General features: G+C 62.5%; 19 non-coding genes and 1 pseudogene across 19 annotated transcripts; all 20 read left to right on the top strand.

Annotated features, from left to right (window-relative positions):
- Positions 1-22: 22 nt before the first annotated feature.
- LOC148809297 (U2 spliceosomal RNA) lies at positions 23-213 on the top strand. Its single transcript, XR_016087564.1, has one exon. It is a non-coding gene; the product is annotated as a U2 spliceosomal RNA (small nuclear RNA).
- Positions 214-998: 785 nt separating this feature from the next.
- LOC148809296 (U2 spliceosomal RNA) lies at positions 999-1,189 on the top strand. Its single transcript, XR_016087563.1, has one exon. It is a non-coding gene; the product is annotated as a U2 spliceosomal RNA (small nuclear RNA).
- A 785-nt stretch (positions 1,190-1,974) lies between these two features.
- LOC148809295 (U2 spliceosomal RNA) lies at positions 1,975-2,165 on the top strand. The gene has a single exon (XR_016087561.1). It is a non-coding gene; the product is annotated as a U2 spliceosomal RNA (small nuclear RNA).
- Positions 2,166-2,950: 785 nt separating this feature from the next.
- Positions 2,951-3,141, top strand: LOC148809294 (U2 spliceosomal RNA). Its single transcript, XR_016087560.1, has one exon. It is a non-coding gene; the product is annotated as a U2 spliceosomal RNA (small nuclear RNA).
- An 815-nt stretch (positions 3,142-3,956) lies between these two features.
- LOC148809293 (U2 spliceosomal RNA) lies at positions 3,957-4,121 on the top strand (annotated as a pseudogene).
- A 785-nt stretch (positions 4,122-4,906) lies between these two features.
- LOC148809292 (U2 spliceosomal RNA) lies at positions 4,907-5,097 on the top strand. The gene has a single exon (XR_016087559.1). It is a non-coding gene; the product is annotated as a U2 spliceosomal RNA (small nuclear RNA).
- Positions 5,098-5,882: 785 nt separating this feature from the next.
- On the top strand, positions 5,883-6,073 carry LOC148809291 (U2 spliceosomal RNA). The gene has a single exon (XR_016087558.1). It is a non-coding gene; the product is annotated as a U2 spliceosomal RNA (small nuclear RNA).
- Positions 6,074-6,857: 784 nt separating this feature from the next.
- On the top strand, positions 6,858-7,048 carry LOC148809290 (U2 spliceosomal RNA). Its single transcript, XR_016087557.1, has one exon. It is a non-coding gene; the product is annotated as a U2 spliceosomal RNA (small nuclear RNA).
- A 785-nt stretch (positions 7,049-7,833) lies between these two features.
- LOC148809289 (U2 spliceosomal RNA) lies at positions 7,834-8,024 on the top strand. Its single transcript, XR_016087556.1, has one exon. It is a non-coding gene; the product is annotated as a U2 spliceosomal RNA (small nuclear RNA).
- Positions 8,025-8,809: 785 nt separating this feature from the next.
- LOC148809288 (U2 spliceosomal RNA) lies at positions 8,810-9,000 on the top strand. Its single transcript, XR_016087555.1, has one exon. It is a non-coding gene; the product is annotated as a U2 spliceosomal RNA (small nuclear RNA).
- Positions 9,001-9,787: 787 nt separating this feature from the next.
- LOC148809287 (U2 spliceosomal RNA) lies at positions 9,788-9,978 on the top strand. Its single transcript, XR_016087554.1, has one exon. It is a non-coding gene; the product is annotated as a U2 spliceosomal RNA (small nuclear RNA).
- Positions 9,979-10,763: 785 nt separating this feature from the next.
- LOC148809286 (U2 spliceosomal RNA) lies at positions 10,764-10,954 on the top strand. The gene has a single exon (XR_016087553.1). It is a non-coding gene; the product is annotated as a U2 spliceosomal RNA (small nuclear RNA).
- A 785-nt stretch (positions 10,955-11,739) lies between these two features.
- Positions 11,740-11,930, top strand: LOC148809285 (U2 spliceosomal RNA). The gene has a single exon (XR_016087552.1). It is a non-coding gene; the product is annotated as a U2 spliceosomal RNA (small nuclear RNA).
- A 781-nt stretch (positions 11,931-12,711) lies between these two features.
- On the top strand, positions 12,712-12,902 carry LOC148809284 (U2 spliceosomal RNA). The gene has a single exon (XR_016087550.1). It is a non-coding gene; the product is annotated as a U2 spliceosomal RNA (small nuclear RNA).
- A 788-nt stretch (positions 12,903-13,690) lies between these two features.
- Positions 13,691-13,881, top strand: LOC148809283 (U2 spliceosomal RNA). The gene has a single exon (XR_016087549.1). It is a non-coding gene; the product is annotated as a U2 spliceosomal RNA (small nuclear RNA).
- A 783-nt stretch (positions 13,882-14,664) lies between these two features.
- Positions 14,665-14,855, top strand: LOC148809282 (U2 spliceosomal RNA). The gene has a single exon (XR_016087548.1). It is a non-coding gene; the product is annotated as a U2 spliceosomal RNA (small nuclear RNA).
- A 785-nt stretch (positions 14,856-15,640) lies between these two features.
- On the top strand, positions 15,641-15,831 carry LOC148809281 (U2 spliceosomal RNA). The gene has a single exon (XR_016087547.1). It is a non-coding gene; the product is annotated as a U2 spliceosomal RNA (small nuclear RNA).
- Positions 15,832-16,616: 785 nt separating this feature from the next.
- On the top strand, positions 16,617-16,807 carry LOC148809280 (U2 spliceosomal RNA). The gene has a single exon (XR_016087546.1). It is a non-coding gene; the product is annotated as a U2 spliceosomal RNA (small nuclear RNA).
- Positions 16,808-17,592: 785 nt separating this feature from the next.
- On the top strand, positions 17,593-17,783 carry LOC148809279 (U2 spliceosomal RNA). The gene has a single exon (XR_016087628.1). It is a non-coding gene; the product is annotated as a U2 spliceosomal RNA (small nuclear RNA).
- Positions 17,784-18,566: 783 nt separating this feature from the next.
- LOC148809278 (U2 spliceosomal RNA) lies at positions 18,567-18,757 on the top strand. The gene has a single exon (XR_016087627.1). It is a non-coding gene; the product is annotated as a U2 spliceosomal RNA (small nuclear RNA).
- The last annotated feature ends 1 nt before the right edge of the window (position 18,758 follows it).

Genomic DNA, 18,758 nt, shown 5'->3' with positions numbered 1-18,758 from the left:
CCGCCCAAGGCCGGCGTCGGGCATCGCTTCTCGGCCTTTTGGCTAAGATCAAGTGTAGTATCTGTTCTTATCAGTTTAATATCTGATACGTCCCCCATCGGGGGACCACATATTAAACGGATTTTTGGAACAGGGAGCTGGATCAGGAGCTTGCTCCGTCCTCTCCACGCATCGGCCCGGTATTGCAGCGCCTCCGGGAACGGTGCACTACCTTCTCTCAGCGGTGAAAAGACAGACGTAGCTAGCAAGCAAGCGAGGTGGACCGGAGCTCCTTCCTCTCCGGTCTCGTCTCTCGTCCATCTGTGTGTCTCTGTGTCTCTCTCTCTCCCCCTCCCCGTTCCCGTGCTCCCTCCGTGCACTTTCCCGCGCCTCGACTCTCTCGGCAAGCAGGCCGGCCCCCTTTTCGGCTCCCGTGCGTTTTCCCTCCAAAAAACTTAGTTTTTTCCTCCTTTTTCCAGGGAGGCAGGCGTGGCTTGTGTGTGTGTGTGTGTGTGTGTGTGTGTGTGTGTGTGTGTGTGTGTGTGTGTCCCCGTCCTTGCAGGCGGGCCCCTTTCGACAGCCGGCCGTTTTCCCTCCAAAAAACTTAGTATATACACCTTTTCTTTCTTTTTTTCGGCAGGCAGGCAGGTGTGTGTGTGTCCCCGTCCCTCCCGAGAGAGCGCTGCCCCTTGCCTCTGCCCGCAGGTGCCGACGGTCCGCTTTCGCTTGCAGCTCACTCGGCACGGCTGCTGCTGGTGGGAGGGGCCTAAGCTAAGGAGGCCGGCCGGCTGGCGCCCCCCGCGGCTGCGGTCGTTGTCGGGCCGTTGACAGGAGATCAAAGAGCAGGGCCCCCGCCCGGGACTGGCGGGCAGGCAGGCGAGCAAGCAGGCAGGCAAGAGAGGGGGAGAGCGGAGTCCGGGCGGCCGGCAGCCGCGTGCGGACCGGGCTCCAGAGGCGTCGGCCTGCGCCGCTGCGCGCCAGCCGGACGCCCGCGCGCCCGCCCAAGGCCGGCGTCGGGCATCGCTTCTCGGCCTTTTGGCTAAGATCAAGTGTAGTATCTGTTCTTATCAGTTTAATATCTGATACGTCCCCCATCGGGGGACCACATATTAAACGGATTTTTGGAACAGGGAGCTGGATCAGGAGCTTGCTCCGTCCTCTCCACGCATCGGCCCGGTATTGCAGCGCCTCCGGGAACGGTGCACTACCTTCTCTCAGCGGTGAAAAGACAGACGTAGCTAGCAAGCAAGCGAGGTGGACCGGAGCTCCTTCCTCTCCGGTCTCGTCTCTCGTCCATCTGTGTGTCTCTGTGTCTCTCTCTCTCCCCCTCCCCGTTCCCGTGCTCCCTCCGTGCACTTTCCCGCGCCTCGACTCTCTCGGCAAGCAGGCCGGCCCCCTTTTCGGCTCCCGTGCGTTTTCCCTCCAAAAAACTTAGTTTTTTCCTCCTTTTTCCAGGGAGGCAGGCGTGGCTTGTGTGTGTGTGTGTGTGTGTGTGTGTGTGTGTGTGTGTGTGTGTGTGTGTGTCCCCGTCCTTGCAGGCGGGCCCCTTTCGACAGCCGGCCGTTTTCCCTCCAAAAAACTTAGTATATACACCTTTTCTTTCTTTTTTTCGGCAGGCAGGCAGGTGTGTGTGTGTCCCCGTCCCTCCCGAGAGAGCGCTGCCCCTTGCCTCTGCCCGCAGGTGCCGACGGTCCGCTTTCGCTTGCAGCTCACTCGGCACGGCTGCTGCTGGTGGGAGGGGCCTAAGCTAAGGAGGCCGGCCGGCTGGCGCCCCCCGCGGCTGCGGTCGTTGTCGGGCCGTTGACAGGAGATCAAAGAGCAGGGCCCCCGCCCGGGACTGGCGGGCAGGCAGGCGAGCAAGCAGGCAGGCAAGAGAGGGGGAGAGCGGAGTCCGGGCGGCCGGCAGCCGCGTGCGGACCGGGCTCCAGAGGCGTCGGCCTGCGCCGCTGCGCGCCAGCCGGACGCCCGCGCGCCCGCCCAAGGCCGGCGTCGGGCATCGCTTCTCGGCCTTTTGGCTAAGATCAAGTGTAGTATCTGTTCTTATCAGTTTAATATCTGATACGTCCCCCATCGGGGGACCACATATTAAACGGATTTTTGGAACAGGGAGCTGGATCAGGAGCTTGCTCCGTCCTCTCCACGCATCGGCCCGGTATTGCAGCGCCTCCGGGAACGGTGCACTACCTTCTCTCAGCGGTGAAAAGACAGACGTAGCTAGCAAGCAAGCGAGGTGGACCGGAGCTCCTTCCTCTCCGGTCTCGTCTCTCGTCCATCTGTGTGTCTCTGTGTCTCTCTCTCTCCCCCTCCCCGTTCCCGTGCTCCCTCCGTGCACTTTCCCGCGCCTCGACTCTCTCGGCAAGCAGGCCGGCCCCCTTTTCGGCTCCCGTGCGTTTTCCCTCCAAAAAACTTAGTTTTTTCCTCCTTTTTCCAGGGAGGCAGGCGTGGCTTGTGTGTGTGTGTGTGTGTGTGTGTGTGTGTGTGTGTGTGTGTGTGTGTGTGTCCCCGTCCTTGCAGGCGGGCCCCTTTCGACAGCCGGCCGTTTTCCCTCCAAAAAACTTAGTATATACACCTTTTCTTTCTTTTTTTCGGCAGGCAGGCAGGTGTGTGTGTGTCCCCGTCCCTCCCGAGAGAGCGCTGCCCCTTGCCTCTGCCCGCAGGTGCCGACGGTCCGCTTTCGCTTGCAGCTCACTCGGCACGGCTGCTGCTGGTGGGAGGGGCCTAAGCTAAGGAGGCCGGCCGGCTGGCGCCCCCCGCGGCTGCGGTCGTTGTCGGGCCGTTGACAGGAGATCAAAGAGCAGGGCCCCCGCCCGGGACTGGCGGGCAGGCAGGCGAGCAAGCAGGCAGGCAAGAGAGGGGGAGAGCGGAGTCCGGGCGGCCGGCAGCCGCGTGCGGACCGGGCTCCAGAGGCGTCGGCCTGCGCCGCTGCGCGCCAGCCGGACGCCCGCGCGCCCGCCCAAGGCCGGCGTCGGGCATCGCTTCTCGGCCTTTTGGCTAAGATCAAGTGTAGTATCTGTTCTTATCAGTTTAATATCTGATACGTCCCCCATCGGGGGACCACATATTAAACGGATTTTTGGAACAGGGAGCTGGATCAGGAGCTTGCTCCGTCCTCTCCACGCATCGGCCCGGTATTGCAGCGCCTCCGGGAACGGTGCACTACCTTCTCTCAGCGGTGAAAAGACAGACGTAGCTAGCAAGCAAGCGAGGTGGACCGGAGCTCCTTCCTCTCCGGTCTCGTCTCTCGTCCATCTGTGTGTCTCTGTGTCTCTCTCTCTCCCCCTCCCCGTTCCCGTGCTCCCTCCGTGCACTTTCCCGCGCCTCGACTCTCTCGGCAAGCAGGCCGGCCCCCTTTTCGGCTCCCGTGCGTTTTCCCTCCAAAAAACTTAGTTTTTTCCTCCTTTTTCCAGGGAGGCAGGCGTGGCTTGTGTGTGTGTGTGTGTGTGTGTGTGTGTGTGTGTGTGTGTGTGTGTGTGTGTCCCCGTCCTTGCAGGCGGGCCCCTTTCGACAGCCGGCCGTTTTCCCTCCAAAAAACTTAGTATATACACCTTTTCTTTCTTTTTTTCGGCAGGCAGGCAGGTGTGTGTGTGTCCCCGTCCCTCCCGAGAGAGCGCTGCCCCTTGCCTCTGCCCGCAGGTGCCGACGGTCCGCTTTCGCTTGCAGCTCACTCGGCACGGCTGCTGCTGGTGGGAGGGGCCTAAGCTAAGGAGGCCGGCCGGCTGGCGCCCCCCGCGGCTGCGGTCGTTGTCGGGCCGTTGCCACGTAAAAAAAACAGGTTCCGGCTCAGACATGACAACACACAGCGCCCGGCAACCCCTCAACAGTTGGCTCCCTTTGAGAGGCGGTGGCCCTTGAAAAAGCTCCTAGCTTTCATGACGCAACAGCGGACCTCCGTAAATGTGGTCGCATGTTTGGGCCTGACTTCGTCGTCACGACACGTATGTTATCGTGGGTCGTTAAGATGCCCCCCATGTTTAAAAATTGCTTTGTGACAGATTCGACTGCACTTAATATCTGATACGTCCCCCATCGGGGGACCACATATTAAACGGATTTTTGGAACAGGGAGCTGGATCAGGAGCTTGCTCCGTCCTCTCCACGCATCGGCCCGGTATTGCAGCGCCTCCGGGAACGGTGCACTACCTTCTCTCAGCGGTGAAAAGACAGACGTAGCTAGCAAGCAAGCGAGGTGGACCGGAGCTCCTTCCTCTCCGGTCTCGTCTCTCGTCCATCTGTGTGTCTCTGTGTCTCTCTCTCTCCCCCTCCCCGTTCCCGTGCTCCCTCCGTGCACTTTCCCGCGCCTCGACTCTCTCGGCAAGCAGGCCGGCCCCCTTTTCGGCTCCCGTGCGTTTTCCCTCCAAAAAACTTAGTTTTTTCCTCCTTTTTCCAGGGAGGCAGGCGTGGCTTGTGTGTGTGTGTGTGTGTGTGTGTGTGTGTGTGTGTGTGTGTGTGTGTGTGTCCCCGTCCTTGCAGGCGGGCCCCTTTCGACAGCCGGCCGTTTTCCCTCCAAAAAACTTAGTATATACACCTTTTCTTTCTTTTTTTCGGCAGGCAGGCAGGTGTGTGTGTGTCCCCGTCCCTCCCGAGAGAGCGCTGCCCCTTGCCTCTGCCCGCAGGTGCCGACGGTCCGCTTTCGCTTGCAGCTCACTCGGCACGGCTGCTGCTGGTGGGAGGGGCCTAAGCTAAGGAGGCCGGCCGGCTGGCGCCCCCCGCGGCTGCGGTCGTTGTCGGGCCGTTGACAGGAGATCAAAGAGCAGGGCCCCCGCCCGGGACTGGCGGGCAGGCAGGCGAGCAAGCAGGCAGGCAAGAGAGGGGGAGAGCGGAGTCCGGGCGGCCGGCAGCCGCGTGCGGACCGGGCTCCAGAGGCGTCGGCCTGCGCCGCTGCGCGCCAGCCGGACGCCCGCGCGCCCGCCCAAGGCCGGCGTCGGGCATCGCTTCTCGGCCTTTTGGCTAAGATCAAGTGTAGTATCTGTTCTTATCAGTTTAATATCTGATACGTCCCCCATCGGGGGACCACATATTAAACGGATTTTTGGAACAGGGAGCTGGATCAGGAGCTTGCTCCGTCCTCTCCACGCATCGGCCCGGTATTGCAGCGCCTCCGGGAACGGTGCACTACCTTCTCTCAGCGGTGAAAAGACAGACGTAGCTAGCAAGCAAGCGAGGTGGACCGGAGCTCCTTCCTCTCCGGTCTCGTCTCTCGTCCATCTGTGTGTCTCTGTGTCTCTCTCTCTCCCCCTCCCCGTTCCCGTGCTCCCTCCGTGCACTTTCCCGCGCCTCGACTCTCTCGGCAAGCAGGCCGGCCCCCTTTTCGGCTCCCGTGCGTTTTCCCTCCAAAAAACTTAGTTTTTTCCTCCTTTTTCCAGGGAGGCAGGCGTGGCTTGTGTGTGTGTGTGTGTGTGTGTGTGTGTGTGTGTGTGTGTGTGTGTGTGTGTCCCCGTCCTTGCAGGCGGGCCCCTTTCGACAGCCGGCCGTTTTCCCTCCAAAAAACTTAGTATATACACCTTTTCTTTCTTTTTTTCGGCAGGCAGGCAGGTGTGTGTGTGTCCCCGTCCCTCCCGAGAGAGCGCTGCCCCTTGCCTCTGCCCGCAGGTGCCGACGGTCCGCTTTCGCTTGCAGCTCACTCGGCACGGCTGCTGCTGGTGGGAGGGGCCTAAGCTAAGGAGGCCGGCCGGCTGGCGCCCCCCGCGGCTGCGGTCGTTGTCGGGCCGTTGACAGGAGATCAAAGAGCAGGGCCCCCGCCCGGGACTGGCGGGCAGGCAGGCGAGCAAGCAGGCAGGCAAGAGAGGGGGAGAGCGGAGTCCGGGCGGCCGGCAGCCGCGTGCGGACCGGGCTCCAGAGGCGTCGGCCTGCGCCGCTGCGCGCCAGCCGGACGCCCGCGCGCCCGCCCAAGGCCGGCGTCGGGCATCGCTTCTCGGCCTTTTGGCTAAGATCAAGTGTAGTATCTGTTCTTATCAGTTTAATATCTGATACGTCCCCCATCGGGGGACCACATATTAAACGGATTTTTGGAACAGGGAGCTGGATCAGGAGCTTGCTCCGTCCTCTCCACGCATCGGCCCGGTATTGCAGCGCCTCCGGGAACGGTGCACTACCTTCTCTCAGCGGTGAAAAGACAGACGTAGCTAGCAAGCAAGCGAGGTGGACCGGAGCTCCTTCCTCTCCGGTCTCGTCTCTCGTCCATCTGTGTGTCTCTGTGTCTCTCTCTCTCCCCCTCCCCGTTCCCGTGCTCCCTCCGTGCACTTTCCCGCGCCTCGACTCTCTCGGCAAGCAGGCCGGCCCCCTTTTCGGCTCCCGTGCGTTTTCCCTCCAAAAAACTTAGTTTTTTCCTCCTTTTTCCAGGGAGGCAGGCGTGGCTTGTGTGTGTGTGTGTGTGTGTGTGTGTGTGTGTGTGTGTGTGTGTGTGTGTGCCCCGTCCTTGCAGGCGGGCCCCTTTCGACAGCCGGCCGTTTTCCCTCCAAAAAACTTAGTATATACACCTTTTCTTTCTTTTTTTCGGCAGGCAGGCAGGTGTGTGTGTGTCCCCGTCCCTCCCGAGAGAGCGCTGCCCCTTGCCTCTGCCCGCAGGTGCCGACGGTCCGCTTTCGCTTGCAGCTCACTCGGCACGGCTGCTGCTGGTGGGAGGGGCCTAAGCTAAGGAGGCCGGCCGGCTGGCGCCCCCCGCGGCTGCGGTCGTTGTCGGGCCGTTGACAGGAGATCAAAGAGCAGGGCCCCCGCCCGGGACTGGCGGGCAGGCAGGCGAGCAAGCAGGCAGGCAAGAGAGGGGGAGAGCGGAGTCCGGGCGGCCGGCAGCCGCGTGCGGACCGGGCTCCAGAGGCGTCGGCCTGCGCCGCTGCGCGCCAGCCGGACGCCCGCGCGCCCGCCCAAGGCCGGCGTCGGGCATCGCTTCTCGGCCTTTTGGCTAAGATCAAGTGTAGTATCTGTTCTTATCAGTTTAATATCTGATACGTCCCCCATCGGGGGACCACATATTAAACGGATTTTTGGAACAGGGAGCTGGATCAGGAGCTTGCTCCGTCCTCTCCACGCATCGGCCCGGTATTGCAGCGCCTCCGGGAACGGTGCACTACCTTCTCTCAGCGGTGAAAAGACAGACGTAGCTAGCAAGCAAGCGAGGTGGACCGGAGCTCCTTCCTCTCCGGTCTCGTCTCTCGTCCATCTGTGTGTCTCTGTGTCTCTCTCTCTCCCCCTCCCCGTTCCCGTGCTCCCTCCGTGCACTTTCCCGCGCCTCGACTCTCTCGGCAAGCAGGCCGGCCCCCTTTTCGGCTCCCGTGCGTTTTCCCTCCAAAAAACTTAGTTTTTTCCTCCTTTTTCCAGGGAGGCAGGCGTGGCTTGTGTGTGTGTGTGTGTGTGTGTGTGTGTGTGTGTGTGTGTGTGTGTGTGTGTCCCCGTCCTTGCAGGCGGGCCCCTTTCGACAGCCGGCCGTTTTCCCTCCAAAAAACTTAGTATATACACCTTTTCTTTCTTTTTTTCGGCAGGCAGGCAGGTGTGTGTGTGTCCCCGTCCCTCCCGAGAGAGCGCTGCCCCTTGCCTCTGCCCGCAGGTGCCGACGGTCCGCTTTCGCTTGCAGCTCACTCGGCACGGCTGCTGCTGGTGGGAGGGGCCTAAGCTAAGGAGGCCGGCCGGCTGGCGCCCCCCGCGGCTGCGGTCGTTGTCGGGCCGTTGACAGGAGATCAAAGAGCAGGGCCCCCGCCCGGGACTGGCGGGCAGGCAGGCGAGCAAGCAGGCAGGCAAGAGAGGGGGAGAGCGGAGTCCGGGCGGCCGGCAGCCGCGTGCGGACCGGGCTCCAGAGGCGTCGGCCTGCGCCGCTGCGCGCCAGCCGGACGCCCGCGCGCCCGCCCAAGGCCGGCGTCGGGCATCGCTTCTCGGCCTTTTGGCTAAGATCAAGTGTAGTATCTGTTCTTATCAGTTTAATATCTGATACGTCCCCCATCGGGGGACCACATATTAAACGGATTTTTGGAACAGGGAGCTGGATCAGGAGCTTGCTCCGTCCTCTCCACGCATCGGCCCGGTATTGCAGCGCCTCCGGGAACGGTGCACTACCTTCTCTCAGCGGTGAAAAGACAGACGTAGCTAGCAAGCAAGCGAGGTGGACCGGAGCTCCTTCCTCTCCGGTCTCGTCTCTCGTCCATCTGTGTGTCTCTGTGTCTCTCTCTCTCCCCCTCCCCGTTCCCGTGCTCCCTCCGTGCACTTTCCCGCGCCTCGACTCTCTCGGCAAGCAGGCCGGCCCCCTTTTCGGCTCCCGTGCGTTTTCCCTCCAAAAAACTTAGTTTTTTCCTCCTTTTTCCAGGGAGGCAGGCGTGGCTTGTGTGTGTGTGTGTGTGTGTGTGTGTGTGTGTGTGTGTGTGTGTGTGTGTGTCCCCGTCCTTGCAGGCGGGCCCCTTTCGACAGCCGGCCGTTTTCCCTCCAAAAAACTTAGTATATACACCTTTTCTTTCTTTTTTTCGGCAGGCAGGCAGGTGTGTGTGTGTCCCCGTCCCTCCCGAGAGAGCGCTGCCCCTTGCCTCTGCCCGCAGGTGCCGACGGTCCGCTTTCGCTTGCAGCTCACTCGGCACGGCTGCTGCTGGTGGGAGGGGCCTAAGCTAAGGAGGCCGGCCGGCTGGCGCCCCCCGCGGCTGCGGTCGTTGTCGGGCCGTTGACAGGAGATCAAAGAGCAGGGCCCCCGCCCGGGACTGGCGGGCAGGCAGGCGAGCAAGCAGGCAGGCAAGAGAGGGGGAGAGCGGAGTCCGGGCGGCCGGCAGCCGCGTGCGGACCGGGCTCCAGAGGCGTCGGCCTGCGCCGCTGCGCGCCAGCCGGACGCCCGCGCGCCCGCCCAAGGCCGGCGTCGGGCATCGCTTCTCGGCCTTTTGGCTAAGATCAAGTGTAGTATCTGTTCTTATCAGTTTAATATCTGATACGTCCCCCATCGGGGGACCACATATTAAACGGATTTTTGGAACAGGGAGCTGGATCAGGAGCTTGCTCCGTCCTCTCCACGCATCGGCCCGGTATTGCAGCGCCTCCGGGAACGGTGCACTACCTTCTCTCAGCGGTGAAAAGACAGACGTAGCTAGCAAGCAAGCGAGGTGGACCGGAGCTCCTTCCTCTCCGGTCTCGTCTCTCGTCCATCTGTGTGTCTCTGTGTCTCTCTCTCTCCCCCTCCCCGTTCCCGTGCTCCCTCCGTGCACTTTCCCGCGCCTCGACTCTCTCGGCAAGCAGGCCGGCCCCCTTTTCGGCTCCCGTGCGTTTTCCCTCCAAAAAACTTAGTTTTTTCCTCCTTTTTCCAGGGAGGCAGGCGTGGCTTGTGTGTGTGTGTGTGTGTGTGTGTGTGTGTGTGTGTGTGTGTGTGTGTGTGTCCCCGTCCTTGCAGGCGGGCCCCTTTCGACAGCCGGCCGTTTTCCCTCCAAAAAACTTAGTATATACACCTTTTCTTTCTTTTTTTCGGCAGGCAGGCAGGTGTGTGTGTGTCCCCGTCCCTCCCGAGAGAGCGCTGCCCCTTGCCTCTGCCCGCAGGTGCCGCGACGGTCCGCTTTCGCTTGCAGCTCACTCGGCACGGCTGCTGCTGGTGGGAGGGGCCTAAGCTAAGGAGGCCGGCCGGCTGGCGCCCCCCGCGGCTGCGGTCGTTGTCGGGCCGTTGACAGGAGATCAAAGAGCAGGGCCCCCGCCCGGGACTGGCGGGCAGGCAGGCGAGCAAGCAGGCAGGCAAGAGAGGGGGAGAGCGGAGTCCGGGCGGCCGGCAGCCGCGTGCGGACCGGGCTCCAGAGGCGTCGGCCTGCGCCGCTGCGCGCCAGCCGGACGCCCGCGCGCCCGCCCAAGGCCGGCGTCGGGCATCGCTTCTCGGCCTTTTGGCTAAGATCAAGTGTAGTATCTGTTCTTATCAGTTTAATATCTGATACGTCCCCCATCGGGGGACCACATATTAAACGGATTTTTGGAACAGGGAGCTGGATCAGGAGCTTGCTCCGTCCTCTCCACGCATCGGCCCGGTATTGCAGCGCCTCCGGGAACGGTGCACTACCTTCTCTCAGCGGTGAAAAGACAGACGTAGCTAGCAAGCAAGCGAGGTGGACCGGAGCTCCTTCCTCTCCGGTCTCGTCTCTCGTCCATCTGTGTGTCTCTGTGTCTCTCTCTCTCCCCCTCCCCGTTCCCGTGCTCCCTCCGTGCACTTTCCCGCGCCTCGACTCTCTCGGCAAGCAGGCCGGCCCCCTTTTCGGCTCCCGTGCGTTTTCCCTCCAAAAAACTTAGTTTTTTCCTCCTTTTTCCAGGGAGGCAGGCGTGGCTTGTGTGTGTGTGTGTGTGTGTGTGTGTGTGTGTGTGTGTGTGTGTGTGTGTGTCCCCGTCCTTGCAGGCGGGCCCCTTTCGACAGCCGGCCGTTTTCCCTCCAAAAAACTTAGTATATACACCTTTTCTTTCTTTTTTTCGGCAGGCAGGCAGGTGTGTGTGTGTCCCCGTCCCTCCCGAGAGAGCGCTGCCCCTTGCCTCTGCCCGCAGGTGCCGACGGTCCGCTTTCGCTTGCAGCTCACTCGGCACGGCTGCTGCTGGTGGGAGGGGCCTAAGCTAAGGAGGCCGGCCGGCTGGCGCCCCCCGCGGCTGCGGTCGTTGTCGGGCCGTTGACAGGAGATCAAAGAGCAGGGCCCCCGCCCGGGACTGGCGGGCAGGCAGGCGAGCAAGCAGGCAGGCAAGAGAGGGGGAGAGCGGAGTCCGGGCGGCCGGCAGCCGCGTGCGGACCGGGCTCCAGAGGCGTCGGCCTGCGCCGCTGCGCGCCAGCCGGACGCCCGCGCGCCCGCCCAAGGCCGGCGTCGGGCATCGCTTCTCGGCCTTTTGGCTAAGATCAAGTGTAGTATCTGTTCTTATCAGTTTAATATCTGATACGTCCCCCATCGGGGGACCACATATTAAACGGATTTTTGGAACAGGGAGCTGGATCAGGAGCTTGCTCCGTCCTCTCCACGCATCGGCCCGGTATTGCAGCGCCTCCGGGAACGGTGCACTACCTTCTCTCAGCGGTGAAAAGACAGACGTAGCTAGCAAGCAAGCGAGGTGGACCGGAGCTCCTTCCTCTCCGGTCTCGTCTCTCGTCCATCTGTGTGTCTCTGTGTCTCTCTCTCTCCCCCTCCCCGTTCCCGTGCTCCCTCCGTGCACTTTCCCGCGCCTCGACTCTCTCGGCAAGCAGGCCGGCCCCCTTTTCGGCTCCCGTGCGTTTTCCCTCCAAAAAACTTAGTTTTTTCCTCCTTTTTCCAGGGAGGCAGGCGTGGCTTGTGTGTGTGTGTGTGTGTGTGTGTGTGTGTGTGTGTGTGTGTGTGTGTGTGTCCCCGTCCTTGCAGGCGGGCCCCTTTCGACAGCCGGCCGTTTTCCCTCCAAAAAACTTAGTATATACACCTTTTCTTTCTTTTTTTCGGCAGGCAGGCAGGTGTGTGTGTGTCCCCGTCCCTCCCGAGAGAGCGCTGCCCCTTGCCTCTGCCCGCAGGTGCCGACGGTCCGCTTTCGCTTGCAGCTCACTCGGCACGGCTGCTGCTGGTGGGAGGGGCCTAAGCTAAGGAGGCCGGCCGGCTGGCGCCCCCCGCGGCTGCGGTCGTTGTCGGGCCGTTGACAGGAGATCAAAGAGCAGGGCCCCCGCCCGGGACTGGCGGGCAGGCAGGCGAGCAAGCAGGCAGGCAAGAGAGGGGGAGAGCGGAGTCCGGGCGGCCGGCAGCCGCGTGCGGACCGGGCTCCAGAGGCGTCGGCCTGCGCCGCTGCGCGCCAGCCGGACGCCCGCGCGCCCGCCCAAGGCCGGCGTCGGGCATCGCTTCTCGGCCTTTTGGCTAAGATCAAGTGTAGTATCTGTTCTTATCAGTTTAATATCTGATACGTCCCCCATCGGGGGACCACATATTAAACGGATTTTTGGAACAGGGAGCTGGATCAGGAGCTTGCTCCGTCCTCTCCACGCATCGGCCCGGTATTGCAGCGCCTCCGGGAACGGTGCACTACCTTCTCTCAGCGGTGAAAAGACAGACGTAGCTAGCAAGCAAGCGAGGTGGACCGGAGCTCCTTCCTCTCCGGTCTCGTCTCTCGTCCATCTGTGTGTCTCTGTGTCTCTCTCTCTCCCCCTCCCCGTTCCCGTGCTCCCTCCGTGCACTTTCCCGCGCCTCGACTCTCTCGGCAAGCAGGCCGGCCCCCTTTTCGGCTCCCGTGCGTTTTCCCTCCAAAAAACTTAGTTTTTTCCTCCTTTTTCCAGGGAGGCAGGCGTGGCTTGTGTGTGTGTGTGTGTGTGTGTGTGTGTGTGTGTGTGTGTGTGTGTGTCCCCGTCCTTGCAGGCGGGCCCCTTTCGACAGCCGGCCGTTTTCCCTCCAAAAAACTTAGTATATACACCTTTTCTTTCTTTTTTTCGGCAGGCAGGCAGGTGTGTGTGTGTCCCCGTCCCTCCCGAGAGAGCGCTGCCCCTTGCCTCTGCCCGCAGGTGCCGACGGTCCGCTTTCGCTTGCAGCTCACTCGGCACGGCTGCTGCTGGTGGGAGGGGCCTAAGCTAAGGAGGCCGGCCGGCTGGCGCCCCCCGCGGCTGCGGTCGTTGTCGGGCCGTTGACAGGAGATCAAAGAGCAGGGCCCCCGCCCGGGACTGGCGGGCAGGCAGGCGAGCAAGCAGGCAGGCAAGAGAGGGGGAGAGCGGAGTCCGGGCGGCCGGCAGCCGCGTGCGGACCGGGCTCCAGAGGCGTCGGCCTGCGCCGCTGCGCGCCAGCCGGACGCCCGCGCGCCCGCCCAAGGCCGGCGTCGGGCATCGCTTCTCGGCCTTTTGGCTAAGATCAAGTGTAGTATCTGTTCTTATCAGTTTAATATCTGATACGTCCCCCATCGGGGGACCACATATTAAACGGATTTTTGGAACAGGGAGCTGGATCAGGAGCTTGCTCCGTCCTCTCCACGCATCGGCCCGGTATTGCAGCGCCTCCGGGAACGGTGCACTACCTTCTCTCAGCGGTGAAAAGACAGACGTAGCTAGCAAGCAAGCGAGGTGGACCGGAGCTCCTTCCTCTCCGGTCTCGTCTCTCGTCCATCTGTGTGTCTCTGTGTCTCTCTCTCTCCCCCTCCCCGTTCCCGTGCTCCCTCCGTGCACTTTCCCGCGCCTCGACTCTCTCGGCAAGCAGGCCGGCCCCCTTTTCGGCTCCCGTGCGTTTTCCCTCCAAAAAACTTAGTTTTTTCCTCCTTTTTCCAGGGAGGCAGGCGTGGCTTGTGTGTGTGTGTGTGTGTGTGTGTGTGTGTGTGTGTGTGTGTGTGTGTGTGTGTCCCCGTCCTTGCAGGCGGGCCCCTTTCGACAGCCGGCCGTTTTCCCTCCAAAAAACTTAGTATATACACCTTTTCTTTCTTTTTTTCGGCAGGCAGGCAGGTGTGTGTGTGTCCCCGTCCCTCCCGAGAGAGCGCTGCCCCTTGCCTCTGCCCGCAGGTGCCGACGGTCCGCTTTCGCTTGCAGCTCACTCGGCACGGCTGCTGCTGGTGGGAGGGGCCTAAGCTAAGGAGGCCGGCCGGCTGGCGCCCCCCGCGGCTGCGGTCGTTGTCGGGCCGTTGACAGGAGATCAAAGAGCAGGGCCCCCGCCCGGGACTGGCGGGCAGGCAGGCGAGCAAGCAGGGCAGGCAAGAGAGGGGGAGAGCGGAGTCCGGGCGGCCGGCAGCCGCGTGCGGACCGGGCTCCAGAGGCGTCGGCCTGCGCCGCTGCGCGCCAGCCGGACGCCCGCGCGCCCGCCCAAGGCCGGCGTCGGGCATCGCTTCTCGGCCTTTTGGCTAAGATCAAGTGTAGTATCTGTTCTTATCAGTTTAATATCTGATACGTCCCCCATCGGGGGACCACATATTAAACGGATTTTTGGAACAGGGAGCTGGATCAGGAGCTTGCTCCGTCCTCTCCACGCATCGGCCCGGTATTGCAGCGCCTCCGGGAACGGTGCACTACCTTCTCTCAGCGGTGAAAAGACAGACGTAGCTAGCAAGCAAGCGAGGTGGACCGGAGCTCCTTCCTCTCCGGTCTCGTCTCTCGTCCATCTGTGTGTCTCTGTGTCTCTCTCTCTCCCCCTCCCCGTTCCCGTGCTCCCTCCGTGCACTTTCCCGCGCCTCGACTCTCTCGGCAAGCAGGCCGGCCCCCTTTTCGGCTCCCGTGCGTTTTCCCTCCAAAAAACTTAGTTTTTTCCTCCTTTTTCCAGGGAGGCAGGCGTGGCTTGTGTGTGTGTGTGTGTGTGTGTGTGTGTGTGTGTGTGTGTGTGTGTGTGTGTCCCCGTCCTTGCAGGCGGGCCCCTTTCGACAGCCGGCCGTTTTCCCTCCAAAAAACTTAGTATATACACCTTTTCTTTCTTTTTTTCGGCAGGCAGGCAGGTGTGTGTGTGTCCCCGTCCCTCCCGAGAGAGCGCTGCCCCTTGCCTCTGCCCGCAGGTGCCGACGGTCCGCTTTCGCTTGCAGCTCACTCGGCACGGCTGCTGCTGGTGGGAGGGGCCTAAGCTAAGGAGGCCGGCCGGCTGGCGCCCCCCGCGGCTGCGGTCGTTGTCGGGCCGTTGACAGGAGATCAAAGAGCAGGGCCCCCGCCCGGGACTGGCGGGCAGGCAGGCGAGCAAGCAGGCAGGCAAGAGAGGGGGAGAGCGGAGTCCGGGCGGCCGGCAGCCGCGTGCGGACCGCTCCAGAGGCGTCGGCCTGCGCCGCTGCGCGCCAGCCGGACGCCCGCGCGCCCGCCCAAGGCCGGCGTCGGGCATCGCTTCTCGGCCTTTTGGCTAAGATCAAGTGTAGTATCTGTTCTTATCAGTTTAATATCTGATACGTCCCCCATCGGGGGACCACATATTAAACGGATTTTTGGAACAGGGAGCTGGATCAGGAGCTTGCTCCGTCCTCTCCACGCATCGGCCCGGTATTGCAGCGCCTCCGGGAACGGTGCACTACCTTCTCTCAGCGGTGAAAAGACAGACGTAGCTAGCAAGCAAGCGAGGTGGACCGGAGCTCCTTCCTCTCCGGTCTCGTCTCTCGTCCATCTGTGTGTCTCTGTGTCTCTCTCTCTCCCCCTCCCCGTTCCCGTGCTCCCTCCGTGCACTTTCCCGCGCCTCGACTCTCTCGGCAAGCAGGCCGGCCCCCTTTTCGGCTCCCGTGCGTTTTCCCTCCAAAAAACTTAGTTTTTTCCTCCTTTTTCCAGGGAGGCAGGCGTGGCTTGTGTGTGTGTGTGTGTGTGTGTGTGTGTGTGTGTGTGTGTGTGTGTGTGTGTCCCCGTCCTTGCAGGCGGGCCCCTTTCGACAGCCGGCCGTTTTCCCTCCAAAAAACTTAGTATATACACCTTTTCTTTCTTTTTTTCGGCAGGCAGGCAGGTGTGTGTGTGTCCCCGTCCCTCCCGAGAGAGCGCTGCCCCTTGCCTCTGCCCGCAGGTGCCGACGGTCCGCTTTCGCTTGCAGCTCACTCGGCACGGCTGCTGCTGGTGGGAGGGGCCTAAGCTAAGGAGGCCGGCCGGCTGGCGCCCCCCGCGGCTGCGGTCGTTGTCGGGCCGTTGACAGGAGATCAAAGAGCAGGGCCCCCGCCCGGGACTGGCGGGCAGGCAGGCGAGCAAGCAGGCAGGCAAGAGAGGGGGAGAGCGGAGTCCGGGCGGCCGGCAGCCGCGTGCGGACCGGGCTCCAGAGGCGTCGGCCTGCGCCGCTGCGCGCCAGCCGGACGCCCGCGCGCCCGCCCAAGGCCGGCGTCGGGCATCGCTTCTCGGCCTTTTGGCTAAGATCAAGTGTAGTATCTGTTCTTATCAGTTTAATATCTGATACGTCCCCCATCGGGGGACCACATATTAAACGGATTTTTGGAACAGGGAGCTGGATCAGGAGCTTGCTCCGTCCTCTCCACGCATCGGCCCGGTATTGCAGCGCCTCCGGGAACGGTGCACTACCTTCTCTCAGCGGTGAAAAGACAGACGTAGCTAGCAAGCAAGCGAGGTGGACCGGAGCTCCTTCCTCTCCGGTCTCGTCTCTCGTCCATCTGTGTGTCTCTGTGTCTCTCTCTCTCCCCCTCCCCGTTCCCGTGCTCCCTCCGTGCACTTTCCCGCGCCTCGACTCTCTCGGCAAGCAGGCCGGCCCCCTTTTCGGCTCCCGTGCGTTTTCCCTCCAAAAAACTTAGTTTTTTCCTCCTTTTTCCAGGGAGGCAGGCGTGGCTTGTGTGTGTGTGTGTGTGTGTGTGTGTGTGTGTGTGTGTGTGTGTGTGTGTGTCCCCGTCCTTGCAGGCGGGCCCCTTTCGACAGCCGGCCGTTTTCCCTCCAAAAAACTTAGTATATACACCTTTTCTTTCTTTTTTTCGGCAGGCAGGCAGGTGTGTGTGTGTCCCCGTCCCTCCCGAGAGAGCGCTGCCCCTTGCCTCTGCCCGCAGGTGCCGACGGTCCGCTTTCGCTTGCAGCTCACTCGGCACGGCTGCTGCTGGTGGGAGGGGCCTAAGCTAAGGAGGCCGGCCGGCTGGCGCCCCCCGCGGCTGCGGTCGTTGTCGGGCCGTTGACAGGAGATCAAAGAGCAGGGCCCCCGCCCGGGACTGGCGGGCAGGCAGGCGAGCAAGCAGGCAGGCAAGAGAGGGGGAGAGCGGAGTCCGGGCGGCCGGCAGCCGCGTGCGGACCGGGCTCCAGAGGCGTCGGCCTGCGCCGCTGCGCGCCAGCCGGACGCCCGCGCGCCCGCCCAAGGCCGGCGTCGGGCATCGCTTCTCGGCCTTTTGGCTAAGATCAAGTGTAGTATCTGTTCTTATCAGTTTAATATCTGATACGTCCCCCATCGGGGGACCACATATTAAACGGATTTTTGGAACAGGGAGCTGGATCAGGAGCTTGCTCCGTCCTCTCCACGCATCGGCCCGGTATTGCAGCGCCTCCGGGAACGGTGCACTACCTTCTCTCAGCGGTGAAAAGACAGACGTAGCTAGCAAGCAAGCGAGGTGGACCGGAGCTCCTTCCTCTCCGGTCTCGTCTCTCGTCCATCTGTGTGTCTCTGTGTCTCTCTCTCTCCCCCTCCCCGTTCCCGTGCTCCCTCCGTGCACTTTCCCGCGCCTCGACTCTCTCGGCAAGCAGGCCGGCCCCCTTTTCGGCTCCCGTGCGTTTTCCCTCCAAAAAACTTAGTTTTTTCCTCCTTTTTCCAGGGAGGCAGGCGTGGCTTGTGTGTGTGTGTGTGTGTGTGTGTGTGTGTGTGTGTGTGTGTGTGTGTGTGTCCCCGTCCTTGCAGGCGGGCCCCTTTCGACAGCCGGCCGTTTTCCCTCCAAAAAACTTAGTATATACACCTTTTCTTTCTTTTTTTCGGCAGGCAGGCAGGTGTGTGTGTGTCCCCGTCCCTCCCGAGAGAGCGCTGCCCCTTGCCTCTGCCCGCAGGTGCCGACGGTCCGCTTTCGCTTGCAGCTCACTCGGCACGGCTGCTGCTGGTGGGAGGGGCCTAAGCTAAGGAGGCCGGCCGGCTGGCGCCCCCCGCGGCTGCGGTCGTTGTCGGGCCGTTGACAGGAGATCAAAGAGCAGGGCCCCCGCCCGGGACTGGCGGGCAGGCAGGCGAGCAAGCAGGCAGGCAAGAGAGGGGGAGAGCGGAGTCCGGGCGGCCGGCAGCCGCGTGCGGACCGGGCTCCAGAGGCGTCGGCCTGCGCCGCTGCGCGCCAGCCGGACGCCCGCGCGCCCGCCCAAGGCCGGCGTCGGGCATCGCTTCTCGGCCTTTTGGCTAAGATCAAGTGTAGTATCTGTTCTTATCAGTTTAATATCTGATACGTCCCCCATCGGGGGACCACATATTAAACGGATTTTTGGAACAGGGAGCTGGATCAGGAGCTTGCTCCGTCCTCTCCACGCATCGGCCCGGTATTGCAGCGCCTCCGGGAACGGTGCACTACCTTCTCTCAGCGGTGAAAAGACAGACGTAGCTAGCAAGCAAGCGAGGTGGACCGGAGCTCCTTCCTCTCCGGTCTCGTCTCTCGTCCATCTGTGTGTCTCTGTGTCTCTCTCTCTCCCCCTCCCCGTTCCCGTGCTCCCTCCGTGCACTTTCCCGCGCCTCGACTCTCTCGGCAAGCAGGCCGGCCCCCTTTTCGGCTCCCGTGCGTTTTCCCTCCAAAAAACTTAGTTTTTTCCTCCTTTTTCCAGGGAGGCAGGCGTGGCTTGTGTGTGTGTGTGTGTGTGTGTGTGTGTGTGTGTGTGTGTGTGTGTGTGTCCCCGTCCTTGCAGGCGGGCCCCTTTCGACAGCCGGCCGTTTTCCCTCCAAAAAACTTAGTATATACACCTTTTCTTTCTTTTTTTCGGCAGGCAGGCAGGTGTGTGTGTGTCCCCGTCCCTCCCGAGAGAGCGCTGCCCCTTGCCTCTGCCCGCAGGTGCCGACGGTCCGCTTTCGCTTGCAGCTCACTCGGCACGGCTGCTGCTGGTGGGAGGGGCCTAAGCTAAGGAGGCCGGCCGGCTGGCGCCCCCCGCGGCTGCGGTCGTTGTCGGGCCGTTGACAGGAGATCAAAGAGCAGGGCCCCCGCCCGGGACTGGCGGGCAGGCAGGCGAGCAAGCAGGCAGGCAAGAGAGGGGGAGAGCGGAGTCCGGGCGGCCGGCAGCCGCGTGCGGACCGGGCTCCAGAGGCGTCGGCCTGCGCCGCTGCGCGCCAGCCGGACGCCCGCGCGCCCGCCCAAGGCCGGCGTCGGGCATCGCTTCTCGGCCTTTTGGCTAAGATCAAGTGTAGTATCTGTTCTTATCAGTTTAATATCTGATACGTCCCCCATCGGGGGACCACATATTAAACGGATTTTTGGAACAGGGAGCTGGATCAGGAGCTTGCTCCGTCCTCTCCACGCATCGGCCCGGTATTGCAGCGCCTCCGGGAACGGTGCACTACCTT

The sequence above is a fragment of the Atractosteus spatula genome, unplaced genomic scaffold (genome assembly GCF_055471065.1).
Source record: "Atractosteus spatula isolate fAtrSpa1 unplaced genomic scaffold, fAtrSpa1.hap1 Scaffold_149, whole genome shotgun sequence".
NCBI lineage: Eukaryota > Metazoa > Chordata > Actinopteri > Semionotiformes > Lepisosteidae > Atractosteus > Atractosteus spatula.
This window is presented reverse-complemented; position numbering and strand designations above follow the sequence as displayed.